Source organism: Gavialis gangeticus, unplaced genomic scaffold, assembly GCF_001723915.1.
Source record: "Gavialis gangeticus isolate Ggan-Ray unplaced genomic scaffold, GavGan_comp1, whole genome shotgun sequence".
NCBI lineage: Eukaryota > Metazoa > Chordata > Crocodylia > Gavialidae > Gavialis > Gavialis gangeticus.
In genome coordinates this window covers 19558602-19573776 of record NW_017729000.1, presented here as the reverse complement: position 1 = coordinate 19573776, position 15175 = coordinate 19558602, and the positions used below count along the sequence as shown (strand labels likewise).

Below are 15175 nucleotides of genomic sequence, written 5' to 3'. Positions count from 1 at the left end.
TATATATATAGATATAGATATATCTATATCTATATCTAGATTAGATATATCTATATAGAGAGAGAGAGAGGTGGTTTCATTTTAATTGCGGTAAAAACACAGATTTTGGGTTTTTTTAATCAGATCATTTGGGATTCTTTTTAAATCAGAGAATTTGGGATTTTTAAACTAGGATCCCTGCATTATTCTTCCTCCCCAGTTGCATCAGATGGGGGGCAGTGGGGTGAGGAACAAAGGAAGAAAGTTCCCCACACCAGCCAAGAACCCAGCAGGAGCTGCTTTAGATCCTCTCTCGGGGAGCCTACCTACATGGACAGATTCAGGTGATCTGTGGGCTGTGCTCTTCCTAGTTTGAGGAGTGCTGACTATGGAGGGCAGCTATTCCATGGGCTTAGCCTTGCCCTCTGTTAAAAAAAAAAAGAAACCTCAGTCCTAAACCAAGGTGGCACCTTAGAGGAGAGCCACCACTGACAGCTAGATTTGGTCTTTGGATCTGAAGGCCAGGATAACAGCCACAATGGTATGAACACTAAAAAGCCAGCCATCCTCAAGAGGATGTGGCAGAATACCTTGCTTTCCAGGACTCTCTGCTTGGGTCCTGCCATAGGCCCAGGGTTTTTACTGATTGGCAGTATTCCATTCCTGCATCTGTTAAAACTTCTAGAAAGATCTGCATCCACACTTCCATGAGTCCATGAATCCCACATGCCCAATTTTCAGAGGTGCAGAGCATCTTCAGCACCCAGGGACTTCCACTGTAGTTGTTCATAGGAAATTATTTAAGAACTGGCTGCACTTTACTCTCTCTGTCTCATACACAGACTTTGTAATGAACTTCTCAGAGTCATAACTATTGCTCTGTTGGGCTTATCAGAACAGCTGCAGTCATGGCTCTCGGTTCAACCCCACGCTGAGAGCTGAATGGCTTTTCCAAGCAGGCTCTATGAAGAGCAAGGATCTTGGGATACACGTAGGTGAAAGCAAGGAGTAAATACAGGTTCTAAGGCAGTACCACCAGGCTCCAAGCAGGATAGGCAGTGTCTGTGATGCATAGCCTAGAAGCCCTTTCTGCAGATGGCACATCTGTATACACTCTACAATGCTAGGAGCAGACTAATTCATTTCTGCTGTGCCTTTTTTTATTATTGCAGCAAATATGTCTCTGGGCACTGTTTCCTAGTCATTTATACAACCCAGCATCTAGGCAACAACTACTTTCCTGATCCTTACAGCTGCAAAGTGCCAGCGACTCTGATATTATAACTGCAATGAGGGTTGCTAGTCCTCAGTGGCTTCCACAATAAGCCCTGCATTGTCAAGTGAAGGATTTGCATGGTGTATTATCTTATTTATCCTTTTATTGCTCATGTGTGAAAAACCATCCAGCTTCAGTTTTGAATGTTTTCCATCAGCAGAAAAGAGCTAGAGAGCTGTTGAAGAGATGTATTAAGGGATGGCAACCAAGCTGTTATAGCAGTGTTAGTTAATGCAGTGTGCAAGACACTTGCCTGATGCACTGTGGTCTGACTCTGGGAATACCACACAGCATGCACACAGGCCGACAGTTTACAGTCAATATTGTGCTCACTGATGCAAGAAGCAACATCATCACATCCTAGACATTACCCCTACAGCCCATCTTTGGCACTAAATATTTCCAATAACAAGGCTACGTGAAGTGACAAGGGCTATTATTCTTAACCTGCAGTCTACCGTCTCTGAAAAACAGCTGCCAAAAACATCCACTGGATTTTACCGGGGGAGGGAGTTGGGGAGACTATTCAGATGGTCATAATCCCACTTCATAAGTCAAGCACTTGGCTAATATAGCAAGATAGGAAGAGAAGAGATTGGCATTTCCATTTGCTCTGATTTCTGTGTATCATGAGCCAAAGCACACTGGTTGACACTTGGTGAAAAGGGTTTGTAAATCTTAAGGGATGAACTTGGATTCAATTATATCAGGGACACTCATTCTAATAAATAAGTCCAGTTCTCCCAGTTTGAGCCTCATCTTCAGCCGAGTGATTAAATATCATATTTCACGAAGGCTGTATCTACTATTAGAAGCTCAGCACAGACTACATATATATTGTGAGTGTATAGACTTGTTGTTTCTACAATACTCGTTGTTTGCTATGGGTTGTGATCACAGACACTTTTGAAGTATAAAGCGACTCTACAGTCATAGTTTAAAGTTATATGCATGGCTTTACCAGGGATAAAGGCACAATAACACTGAGATACCTGGGTGCTTGGGCCCTGTCAGGAGCCACAAATAAGGCAATTCTTTCCCCACTATCTCCCATTCCAACACTGGGTCCTACAGATGTGGTACACAAAGAAACACCCGATTTGTGGATTCCGATACGGCTTAAGTATATGTTAGTTTGGTACTGTTGGGACTCAGGCAATTCTTGGTATGCCAAAGAGACCTTACCAGCCAAAAGAGAAATCTTTTGTCAGGAGCGAATGTGCTGACACTGTAGGCATTTTTAGGACTAGGTGGTAGCTTACTGGGGTTCCTGCGAATATAAATTTTGTCACTGGGTGACTACAGGGGCAGGATGTAAGAACTTAAGTCCTTTTGTGGATCTGGCCTTTCATCTATTTGTAAAGCAGGGATCTTAATAGTTGCCTACTTCTGTAAATGATTGCAGGAGTTGCTGATATTTCAGTGCCTGGAGCTAGATACCTAACAAGCTTTACAGATCTGGCCTTTAAATCCTCAGAGGAAAAACAGTGAGTATTACTACTTTAATGAAGGGGGGGGTTAATCATTTGAGTGGTTTCTTATGCAATAAAACACAAAAGACAGCCTTATGCATGTAGCCCTGATAAATACACAGATTAATAAGTGCAAACCAGGTAAGTTTAAGTGAAATTAGATGATTTAGTGATGAAATAGGAATCTAATTGTTTTGATGTCATAACTTAGGATACAGTATGGATGTTGCCATGCCAATAAAACCTACTGAAATTAGCATTGCTCAATTGAGAATACTAAGAAATGGACAAGTTACAGATTTCCTTCTCTCTTGCTAATACACACCTTGATTGACTCTGCTTGGTTAATACAATAAACCAGTGCCCAGATAGACAATGCCTGGTCTATCCACAGACCGGATCCAGCGGTGGTCCTGAGCTGGTGCCCAGGGTCAACATGGCAGACCCCCAACCTGGCCCTGTGGAAGGGACGGGTGGAAGGAGGCTTGACACAGCCCCAGTCTAGCCCCATGGAGGGGGTGGGAGAAGGAGGAGGCATGCCCAGGCTCCTGTCTGCCACAAGGCTTGAGGTTTGGGATTCTGGCAGAGGGGGAAGGTGGCTGTAGTAATTACCATTGCTCCCCTGCCACCATATTTCCCCACCCATGGGGAGCCCCATGGGCCAGATGCCTTGAATCTGTGGGCTGCATCTGGCCCACAGGCCAAAGACTGAATACCCCTGTGATAAACCAAACCCAATGCCTGGACACTTCATAAATGGAGCCAGATACTGTGAAAGAACTGCAGAACTCATGATCCTTCTAAGCAATGAAAGGATCCTATTTACCCCAGCTTTTAAAAATCCTATTGTTTTGAAAATACAAACAGGTCATGGCTTAAACAATATCCAATTCATATATTGAAAAGTTGGATGGTTATTGGTATTTACAGGAAGATCCAGACCCCACTGTTTATGGCGTTTCTTTCAAAAAAGCGAATGGAAACGTCACCCAACGCTCAACGTGCAGCTAATTCACTATCACAACTGTAAAAGCCTGCAGGACATCTAGAAACAGAAATAATCATCTCCATTTTTTTACTACATGGAGGCAGTCAGATACTGCAGTGATGGGAGTGATTAGAATATGCATGCCTAGGAAACTGTACAGGTATGAATGAAGAAATGAGTGTGCACAATTGCATGCCCAAAAGTGCATCTGAAATTATGGGCATCATTATAGCAGCTATGCATGTTTAATCCTGAAAAAAAAATCTGATCCTAACCATATACACAAAATACACTTACTCCTAGTTGTTAAGTGCAGACTAAACTAACATTTGTCTGGGATGGTTTAGACAGAGATAATCCTCCCTAGAGCAAAAACAGGGGATTGAATTAAATGATTTCTTGAGGTCCCACCCAGCCCTAGTTTCTGCAATTTTTTCTTATCCTGAAGACAAAAAAAAAAATCACCAGTTCCAAACTCAGTGATGCAAAGATTCACTATATACTGGTAGGCCAGAAAGGGATACAATACCAGAACAAGCATGAGAAAGTAAGCCAGCTAGGTACTGCATCTGCCTGTCTCAGATTCACTACTTTTCTCTTTAACTGTCACTGAGGAACACCCATATACTGCCAAGGAGTGGAAAGATGAAAAGCAGGGAGACATAAAGAGTTTCTTGTTCAGAATACAACATCACATACATTAAATAATTCACTCCCTTCCCAAAAATAACTCTTTCATTATTCACTAAAACATGAAAACAAACTGTTGATACTTAAGCAGACCACGTGTTCTAGAAGATTACTTTAAAAACAGAGGCTCGGAATTAGATGTTGCACGGCATGGATTATGTTGTCAGAATGTTATTCAAACAGACACGTATTTACCTTAGTATCAGCTGAATGACTATAACCTACTGATCGATACATGCAAAATTCTGACAGTGGATTTAGAGGTATTTTCTCAAGTTACAAAGCATTTCTTAGCTGTGTGCATTCTGGTGAATAGATTCTTCCAACATGAGCCACTTTTTGTTGTTTCAGCTAATTAACTGCACATGCATGCGCGTGCACACAGTACTAGAGCCGGCAATGCCTTCCAACTTCATGTCATCCATGACTTTCATCAGTACATATCTGGTTCTCGCTTGAAGGCTGTTAGTAAAAGTATTAGAAGGGAGGGCAGCTATGAAAATATTAAAGAGGATGGTCCTAAGACTAATCCACAAGGACCACTGCAAGTACCAGTTCTCCTGACTAATAACTCCCCTTTCACTGTAACATATTATACAGTCACCCATTTAGCCAATGCTCTATCCACCTTAAGATTATAGCATTAACCCCATTTTCTCTGCCTTAGAAAAAAACGTTGTGAGAGACACTGTATCAAATGCTTCACTTAAATCTGGATAGACAAGGGTAATGCATTGGACCTAATACAAGAAGTCAGTGATATTGTCTTTCTACAACATGCTCATCTAGGCAATCCTTGTTATTCACTAACACTAAATCTAAAATAGCATTATCTCTCATTTGTTCAGTAACCATTTGACAGAGTAATCTATTGTTTATTTCATCTGAGAACATCTGTGTCCTACCATTATTGGAAACCAAATGCAACCAATCTGTAGCTGGGAAAGTAAAATGCACCATAATCATAAAAAGATTGCCATCCAAATCCAAGTCTCAACCCTGAGAGCGTTGGCTGGGAAGAGTCTATAGCAGACCCTGAGAACAATGCTTCTGAAGCATTTTTCACCATCTCTTGCCAATGATTTTCACTCAAGCAGATTCTGATTTGTCCATGATCATTTCTTTTCCAAGGGCTGCTTCACTGATACATGATGCTACCCCACCACCTTCACCACTGTTTTTATTTTCCTAAACAACGTATATAATTTAATACCCATATTTTAGCCAAGACCACTGTTCCACTCTGTTTGTTATTGCCCATTTTCTGCACCACACTAGCAGTTCTGGTTCCTCAATTTTATTGTCCAGACTGCCTGCAATCAAGCACCAGGGAAATCAGTTTTGACAAAAAGCAAATTTCACAGCAACTTAAGAGCATATTAGTAAGAAATTACATATGATTATTTATGCTGTAACTTCTTACGCACACTTTCTTCAAGAAAATGAAGGGATAATAGGAGATTTTCTGACCAATCACAACCAACCAATGCAGCAATCGTCAAATGCTCACAGGTAACTGATTCCAACCAACCCCTGAAAATTACAGTATTGAACAGTTTTGGATAATTATCACATTCTAGTAAAAAGAAGGCTAAACCATCAATGAATTATTTAGCATAAATTACCATCTCAAATTTACACACTTGTTAATTCACTCCAAAGTATACACAACTATTTAATAAGGAAGGCTAAGACCAGTATGCCATCATGAAGGCATGATTAACTCAATGCACAATTCAGCTCAGTACTGCAATGTCCCTCTCTGGAAACCAGTATGAGAGAGGTCACTAATGTATTATCCCAATGGGCAGGGAGTGGAGGGGAAGGATTTCTAAGGGATTATTGGGGTGAACAAGAAGAAAAGCAGCAAAAAATGGTACCATGTCCATTTGTTATTACAAAATAATAATAGAAGCAGAGTGCTTTATCCTAAGAATATTTGTTTGAGAACAGATGAAAGCTTTTTCCACACAAGGAACAGTCACAAAACTAATGGTGTGATGGTTGCTAGGGTCATCTGACATTATTTCCCTAAGGCAGTGGTAGGTAATGGTTGAGAAATGTCCCATAAAAACCGTGAAATGTACAAATTGCACTGATTTAAACAAGTTGAACAGCAATTGAGCTAGCCAGCCAACATCTGGTGTAGGCTCGTGGTAGTGAGGAGGCCTTAGGGCAGTGATCTTTTTCTTTCAAGTACTAGCCAATCAATCACAACTATTTATTTTAAATTATTTCCTCCCATTCCTGGATCCCTTTTCCCCATCAAAATGACAAGCTATTGTTTGCTTACTAGTACTTTCAAAAGACAGAAGTCATCACTCTTCACAAAAGGTCTGCATTTTAGCAGATTCTGGAGTTTCTTCCCAGAGGAGAAAAGGCAAGTCTCCTGCATGCAGCACAACAGTGTTATTTGGTGAACTGCTACATGATCTGTATGGAAACACACATTTTGCTTCAAGCACTGTATCCATGTCAAGTATCTGTCTTGTTACATTTTTCATAATTATGAACATTTGAATTAAGCAATTCATTTTTGATCATAAGTGCTTCTGTCCAAAAGTTTGTTTCTTTGTTCCCACAAAACATTTCTTCCTATTGACTATAATTATTACTCTTGTAATAAGTGATCTAAAGCAAGAAAAGGAGAAAGTGCAATGAAAGAAGTTTTAAAACCATCACAGGCATATCTGGACAAGCATAAATGTACAGTTTGTGGCACTGAAGACCCATCTTCGGTGTTGCAAACTGCATGCAGCACACATGCAGGCATTCACCATGCTGCTAGTTTGCAGGGCGGCAGGGTTTTTTGACACTGGGAGATTTCAATGTCAAAAAACCTGCAGCAGAAAAAAGCAGGGCAGTGCATGTGGCGGCAGCATGCACTGCCCAAAACTGAAGCCTGGCCAGCCAGATCCACACTCCAGCTGATGACCAGGCTCCACACGCCCGAATTACTGCTGCTGGAGCCCCAGGACCCCAGGTAAGGCTGCTGAGTCCAGCCCAGGTTCTGGCCCCAGCCTCCTCTACCCCACCCAGGACAACTTGCCACATGCCAGAGCACACATGCAGGGACATTCTCCAGGTGTGTGCTCATCTGGACATGCCGTACAATGTCTGAGTACTAAAACTAGATAAATGAAGAGCTTTTGGCTTGGCTTTGCTTATTGCCATCCAGCTCTACTTGTACACAAGCTGCTTTTCAGCTGAAAACTGTACTGGTCTCCATACTAGGGATCAACACAGCAGGCACGTTCCCACAAGCATGCATGTGTGGCTTGCAGTGCCTCAAAGTAGTTTAAGGAACAGTAAACCACATGCAGCACACATATACTGGTTTGCCACACCACTAATTAGCAGCGCAGCAGTTGGGTTTTTTTGACACTGAGATCTCCCTGTGTCAGAAAAAAATGCTGCTAAAAAATGATGTGGTGCACATGGCAGCAGCACGCACTGCCAGAAACTGGAGCCTGGCCAGCTAGAGCCATGCTCTGGCTGCTGGCCAGGCTCCGAATGGCTGGCTTGACACTGCTGCTGCCCCGGCAGGACCCCAGGGCTCCAAGACAGACTGTTGGAGCCAGCTTAGGTGCTGGCCTCAGCCTCCCCTACCCCTTCTGGATCACTTTGCCACTTGCCGGTGTGCATATGCAGAAGTGTGCCCAGGGACAAACAGCAGCACAAACATGTACCACTGCTATTTGTCCCAGGGGAAACATACACCACTACACATGTGCACTTGTGGGGATGGACCCAGTGGGTGCAACTCTAGAAGCTGCATCAGAAATCATGTGCTACACATAGCCCAAGACTTGGTCATCAACAAAATGTGGCATGTTCTGTGCTGCATGATACACTAGGCAAGCTGAAAATAGCAACTGCTTGTGAACAGGCAGACAGCCATTAAAAATGGCCAGTGCCTCACTGCAAGATCCTCAGAGCTGATGCTGATGGTACTGGCTCTTGTAACATTACTATGTTCCTCAAAGAAATGACGACACTGCCTATTAACCACCACAGGATAAGGTAGGGCTACGGAGGAAGCATTGCATCATATACTCAAGTGTTCTCTGTCCACGCTATTAATCATCAGCACAACAGAGTCTCAACATAACACAGCTGAGGGTTAGGCAGCTTCAAAGCCCCTCTGAATAACAGAAATACACAGCACAATGTGCATGGAGGCACATGTGTTTGTTTTAATAGGGTAAGCTCTCAGGCTGCACTTACAGGATGACTGACCTGGCTGAAAAATGAACTGATAATGAATGAACCCCACAAAATTAAAGACACGTTAATTGTAAGTACTCCCCAGGAGCTCCAATCGTTTTAAACAGCTAGTCAGTAGTAGCCTAAGGATGCGACTAAATCAGAGAGAACTTCAAAGCACATGACCCTGCTTACTGTGGCACCCCCTCTACCCTCATTAGATACTTCTCTTCTTTGATCAACACAAAGTGACAAAACTTTGCTTTGCTTATTACACTAATGAATATTCTAATTTCAGCCATCCAGTATTTGTGGATTAGAAAGCTCGTGTTTTAATACAACTCAGGACTACATAATAAAATATCACAAACTACAGATGCACCCACATGAGACTACAGCAGACAGACACACAATTACCAGTATTGCTCAAGGGATAAAGTAGCTGATTAAATTACAGTGGTGTTTGAGTTTTCAGTCACACGTCCAAAAAATATGCATATTTATTTCAAACATATAAAGAATGCAGATAATTAAGAGACTTAGTTAGGCATTAATTTACACTAGGATGTGTAAGTCACAGGGTAAAAGCAACAGGAACAAGAAGAGATACAACAATGGTGCTCAAGGCAAAGAAAGTCCAATAAAGTAGTTTGAACTTGATTTTTTTTTTTAAATGGAGTAATTTTATTGTCTCTGATCTAGCCATTGCAATTCATTAGAGTTGCATGGATGTAGCCAGGAGCAGTCGTGTGGCAAACATACTACTGAAAATGATTAATAGATACATGGATTTTAAAGGCCAGTTCAGGCCACTGGGTCATCTAGTCTGACCTGTACAACATCAACCATGGCATTTCATCCAATCTCCAGTACACTGAGTTTAAAAAGTTGTGTTTACCTAGCTATATCTTCCAGAAAGCCATATAAATGGAAAGTCTGCCACTCCCTAACTACAAATCTGGATAAGCATATGCCCATTAATAACAGATGAAATTCTACAACAGGGTAAGTAAAGCAAGTATTTTTTTACATCCAAGAAAGAACACTGCTTCTCTCTCCTCACCGCACTGCACTGCATTTGAGAGCATTACAAGGCTGTTACCTTCCTTTCCAGAACCAAGTATCCGGTACTGAGGAAGGTGGAAACCTGGACTACATGGACCAATTGTCTGGCAACCCTTTTGTCTGAATATTTTTATTTCCATTTGTTACGTTCTAGTTATGTGTTTTGAAGTCAAGTAACTCACATGACTACAAAACACATAGCTAGGACATAAATGCAAATAAAAATACATATAGCACTGCTACATTAATTCTCTTTGCAGGCAATCTTGGATCTTACTGTAATGAAACCAAGGCAGCCTCCTTGCCCTCCCCATGTGTTTATACACCACACAAATATTGTTAACCATCAAGGGTGGCATTTTCAGAAGCATTCTTCATGAACCTGAGACTGCTCCCATTGGATCTGATGGGACTTCAACGGGGTGAAAAAGCAATCAAACAAACAAATAAAAGAAGAGACCAGGCCAGAGCACCTTTGAGAAATTCATTCACATCTATTTGTACACACATATATAAGGAAACAAAGGAACCAAAGACCCACTCTGTGCACCGCATTCTTTCCCTCCACAAACTCGGCTTCCTTTGACAGCTTCTACAACTGCCTCCTTACAACAACTTTCTTTTTCTGCTGCTCTCTTAATTCTACTCCCCCTCACCACTGTCCATGACTAACCAGCATCCTGCTCTTTGGTGGCATATACCTACCACTCCTTTATGACCTCTTGCCATAGTTGAAGCTGCTTATATGGATTTACCCATCAGGTTTCTACGTGTAGTTTCCATTCTACCTCTCACACAGCAACAACAAAAAGAAGTATCATCCACAAAAATCCTTGCAACTTATCTTTTTCCAGGACCATCATAGCTACAACAGCACCCCAATGCTACCCAACAATGTCATGACTCTTTTTTTTCTCCTTAAACTCTCACCCTCAGGTTTTCCAAAAATGTTGCCAGGGATATCAGAGGCCTATTAATTTATAGCAGCCAAAATAATCTTCTCAACTGCAGAACCATCAATGGTATCCAGCAAGTGTCAGATCTGGCTTAGATATTTTGTGTCTAGCTAAGATGGAGTCATCAAGACAATCACATTACAGTTACAGAAAGATCTGAGAGCAAAAGAGATTAACCTTTAGTTGTCTTCCCACCCCAGCAGCTTGATGACAGACCACGGAGCTAATCTGACCTCCACACTGGAGCATCAAACAGCAAAACCCTGGACTACTGCATACAGGAGCAAACTTCTCCAGTGGCCATACACTGGATATGATTGCAGGAGCTTTCAGACTATGCCGACTTTATCACCTTCTTGAGAGTGAAGGATGAGGAAGCAAGGACAGAGCTTGCTAACAGCAAATCTGTCCTAACAGCAACATTGCTGGCCACTTAGAGCAGTGGTTCTTCATCCTTTTTGGACTTGAGGCACCCGTTATTGGACTCGAGACACCCCTCATTGGACTCCAGGCACCCATCCATAACTTGTGTACTGTTGGCACTGGATTTGTGCCCTTTTTTCTGCTTATTTCTTCACACATGGCCACACCCTTCAAAAATGTGGTGGCACCCCTGGGTGCCAGGCTGAGAATCATTGACTTAGAGCACCTTCCACTAAAGCAGTGGTTTTCAACCTTTTTTCATTCATGGACCCCTAAAAAATTTTGAATGGAGGCACAAACCCCTTTGGAAATCTGTTGTGTGTATAGCGAACATAAGTAGATAATTAGTGACAAACTATTGTCTTAAAAATAAAAATAATATCAACAACAACAATACAATTTTGTAAGCTCATCATTTTGCTGTCAGTTCTAATGAGACAGTTGAACTTGCTTCTTGGCAGAAAGCATGTGAAAGTTTGGTAGACAGGTGACAGTTTCAGTCTTAGATCTTCAACTTCCAGTTTGTTTTGGGATTTCATGTTTATTGATACTAAGGCTGAAAACCCACTTCCACATAATTATGTGGTGATGAAGAGCATCAAGACTTTAATGGCCTTATCTGCCAGATCAGGGTACTCCTTTTTTATTTTCAGCCAGAATTGGGCAAGAGGTTCCTGCTTGAATTCAAGTTTCAGTCCCCCATCACAGGATAACTTGAGTAATTGCTCCTCTTCTTTAGTTGTTAGACAGGACCTAGAGTTGCAGTCTGCTACAAAGAGGTTACATATCCACTCAGTCTCATTGCCCATCTCAGGAAAATACTAGCGAAACTGAGATTTGAGTGCCAGCAAGTGTTCTTTGATTTTGTTTTTCACATCTCTGTCCTGTGTCACCTTGTTTTCAAGGGTTTTGAATGTGTCAAAATTGTTTTCTTACTTGAGAAACCCAGAGGTGAAGCTTCTTGATGAAAGCCATCAGGTACAGTCCCCTGCATACACAGGCAACCCTTCACCCAGGGATTCCCCCAGATTGCCATGTCAAACCCTCACACATTCATATGTACTAGATGTGCTGTGAAGATGAAAAAAGTCAAGGCACAATCTGAGATAGGAGATATCCTTAAGCCCCACCAGACTTTTGCTGGTGACCTCCCATCAGTTTTGTAGGACCTAACCTTTCACTAAAAATATGTCCAGTTCTTATTGTTCCAAATAAAGCTTTCCCTAAGTGCCTCAAGAGACTTCCAGTTTTCCCAATGGAAATTGCATCTAAGTTGGCATGCGCTCGGCTCTCTCACTTTCCCTCTCTCTCTCCCACACACACACACCTGTTCCAGTTATAGACTGATACTGCTGGGTGAGCAGAGGGACCACAGGGCTGCAGCGTTACCAGGCCCCATGTCAAGCAGCAATGGCAGGATGAGGCAGGACTGCCCAGCCGCGCTCTTTCTGCAGGTGCTGGGCTACCTGCTGCTGGCACTTGGGTAGCCTCTGGCCACGGGGGGAGCTGGAGTGGCAGCAGCAGCAGCACCAGTGGCACTTCCCCTCTGGTTGGGACCTCCATCTTTACAGTCACCTTTCGCAGACCCCCTAGACATGCTCCCTGGACTCCCATGGGTCTGTAGACCACAGATTGAAAACCACTTCACTGGAGGATCACAAGATGTTTTACATATTATTAATCTCCTACCAAATCTGCATGGTTAACAGTGGTTTACAGACTTCAGCATTTAGGTACTGAGCACCCACTGATGAGGCATGTAAACTCCTTTGAATCTTTTAGTCTTTGTATAAGCCTAGGAACACATGTAATGAATCTGTGCCAAAGCCTGAAACAAACCCTGAGAAATCCTCATCTCCCACCGCCTGCTCCAACCCTGGGCTACAGACAGCCCTTCCTAAAATGGCAACTACCACCTTAAGTGCTATTCCCCTGACTCTTCTGAAAATAAGTTAAATTGCCAGGAATCTCAAACACTACATGCTGGCCTAATTCCCCAGGGTCACACACAGCAAAATTAGATTACGAGAATCAGAGGATGTTCTGGGTTGCGTCATGGCTGAAGCCCAGTACTTGTATATAAGCATTACTAGGACACAAGATTTTGATCAGGTTGGCAGCACAATGCTGGAGCTTCACATTCAGAGATTAAAGCTACTTAAGGTTATTGCAGAAGAAGCATATTGTTCAGTCCTTAGCAGGTTCAAATTGTCTTCTTTCAATTCTTCTGGCTAAAATTCAGGAGTGCCAAAGTCCTTGGCAAAAGCTGGAGTAGGGGGTGGGGGCAGGAGGAAGAGGAGAGAAACAAAAATCATTGTGTTGGATTCCTAATAAAGCTTGGAGGACCAACTGAAGGTGGAGCGAAAAAAAGATCAAGCATGGTAAATGCAAGGCAGCACCCCCTGCATCAATGCCTAATGATACAAATGAAAGAAGGCCTTGATATTGTCCACCCAGCTCTGATTTCTCCTTTAAAGCATCTCTTGCTTTCTGTAATTGCTACTAGGAATGCCATTTGATTTGCTTCAGTTCCAACTCCAGGCTGCCACTGATTCAATTAGAGCAAAATCCAGTATGAAAGCCCACTACTCTTGAGGTGAGGTAGGCAGAAAGTTGGGGGGCCTGCACAATACGTCTTCTGGCCAAATATACTTATTCTTTTTTTAACAATAGCCATTTAAGGCGCTCTGTCTGCAGGCAGGAGCGGGGCAGGCTCAGTCGCATGGAGCGGGTGGCATTGGCCTGGGCGGAAGGTAGGGGGCTTGGACAGGGGCAGTGCTGGGAGGGGTGACTACAGGGTGGCTAAGGCAAATTTTGGGGTGGTTATAGCCACCCCAAGCCTCCTCCTGGTGCCACCCCTTCCCCTGCCGCATCAAGCACCCCAGTGAAAGTGGCTCATCATTATACAGGGAAGCAGCAGAAGCTGTTACTTTAGTTGCCATTTGCAGGCTATCACTTTCTCACCCCTCCCCTTTAATACAATAGTGCCACCATGCACGGAGTATGTGACATTGCATATGAAGATTACCAAGCTCTATATTATTATAGGGCTACTGGTCTATCAATTTCAATAATCTTTTCCTGAAACCCAGCCCCCATTCTCAGAAAGAAGCAAGAAAACAGACGGATTTGGCAGCGTGAGGAACTTCCATAGCCTGGGGCTACTGAGGGTGACTAAAGAGCCTCATCATAATGCAATGTTATGGGATTTATTTTGAATAGAGTTTGGGCTAGACAGCACCTTGTTAAGGCTCCCTAGAGAGTCAGATGTCAGCCTGTAATGCTAAATACAGCAAGCTCCATCCTGCCCTTCCCCCTGAACACCTTTATTTCTTGGTCTTCTTCCCATCCTGCCAGTCAGATGACAGATTTGATGGGCTTTCTTTTCTCACTGACTAACCTGGAAGGGATGATCTGGCTTTATTGACAGACATTGTTAGTTGTGCTCTCATTCTTTATTTTGCCTGAAACATTTGGAAAGAGAGTTTAAGAGAGTATTTGACTTTGGGAGATGTTTCAAGGACTAAAAAGAGCGTCTTTATTTTTGGTTCAAATTTGGAGCACCTACCAGTCAGATGCTGAAGCCTAGTGTGTATCAGGTATGAAATGGGCAGTAACAGTGCAGAGTTCCTCCAAGTGCCCAGTCAATATACCTCACTCTAACCAGACATACTGTATCTATTTGAATATAACACCCCAACAATTCAATTATATATATGGAAAATGTATAAATTTGTTATAGGAGATTTGCCTTCAATGTGTCCCTCTCCCACTGCTACAGCAGGAAAAATATATCTAGGGGGATCAGATAGTCCTTTGCTCTCTGCCCAACCCTAACTTCTTCCTTCCCTCCTTACTATCATACCCTGGTCCCTAAAAACATGGAAGAGAGGAGTAAAATTTACATACAGGCAAATGACTAAAGGTACCCACAGACTTAGTTCAGCCAGAATTGAAGCAGTGTTCCTTTTTGAAACTGCTGCAAGTTTTAGCACAGATACTCCATAAACATACTTTTAAGCAGCATTTTTGTACTTACTTGTATACATTTTTGTACTTACTTGTATACAGTACATACTATACTTTTTTTTGCTTACGAAATAGGCCATTCCTGCCCCAG

General features: G+C 42.6%; 1 long non-coding RNA gene across 1 annotated transcript in view; it reads right to left on the bottom strand.

Moving 5' to 3' along the window:
* LOC109290012 overlaps positions 1-15175 on the bottom strand; it is a 169951-nt gene that overhangs the window by 103421 nt on the left and 51355 nt on the right. The gene's annotated exons all lie outside the window — the stretch shown is intronic.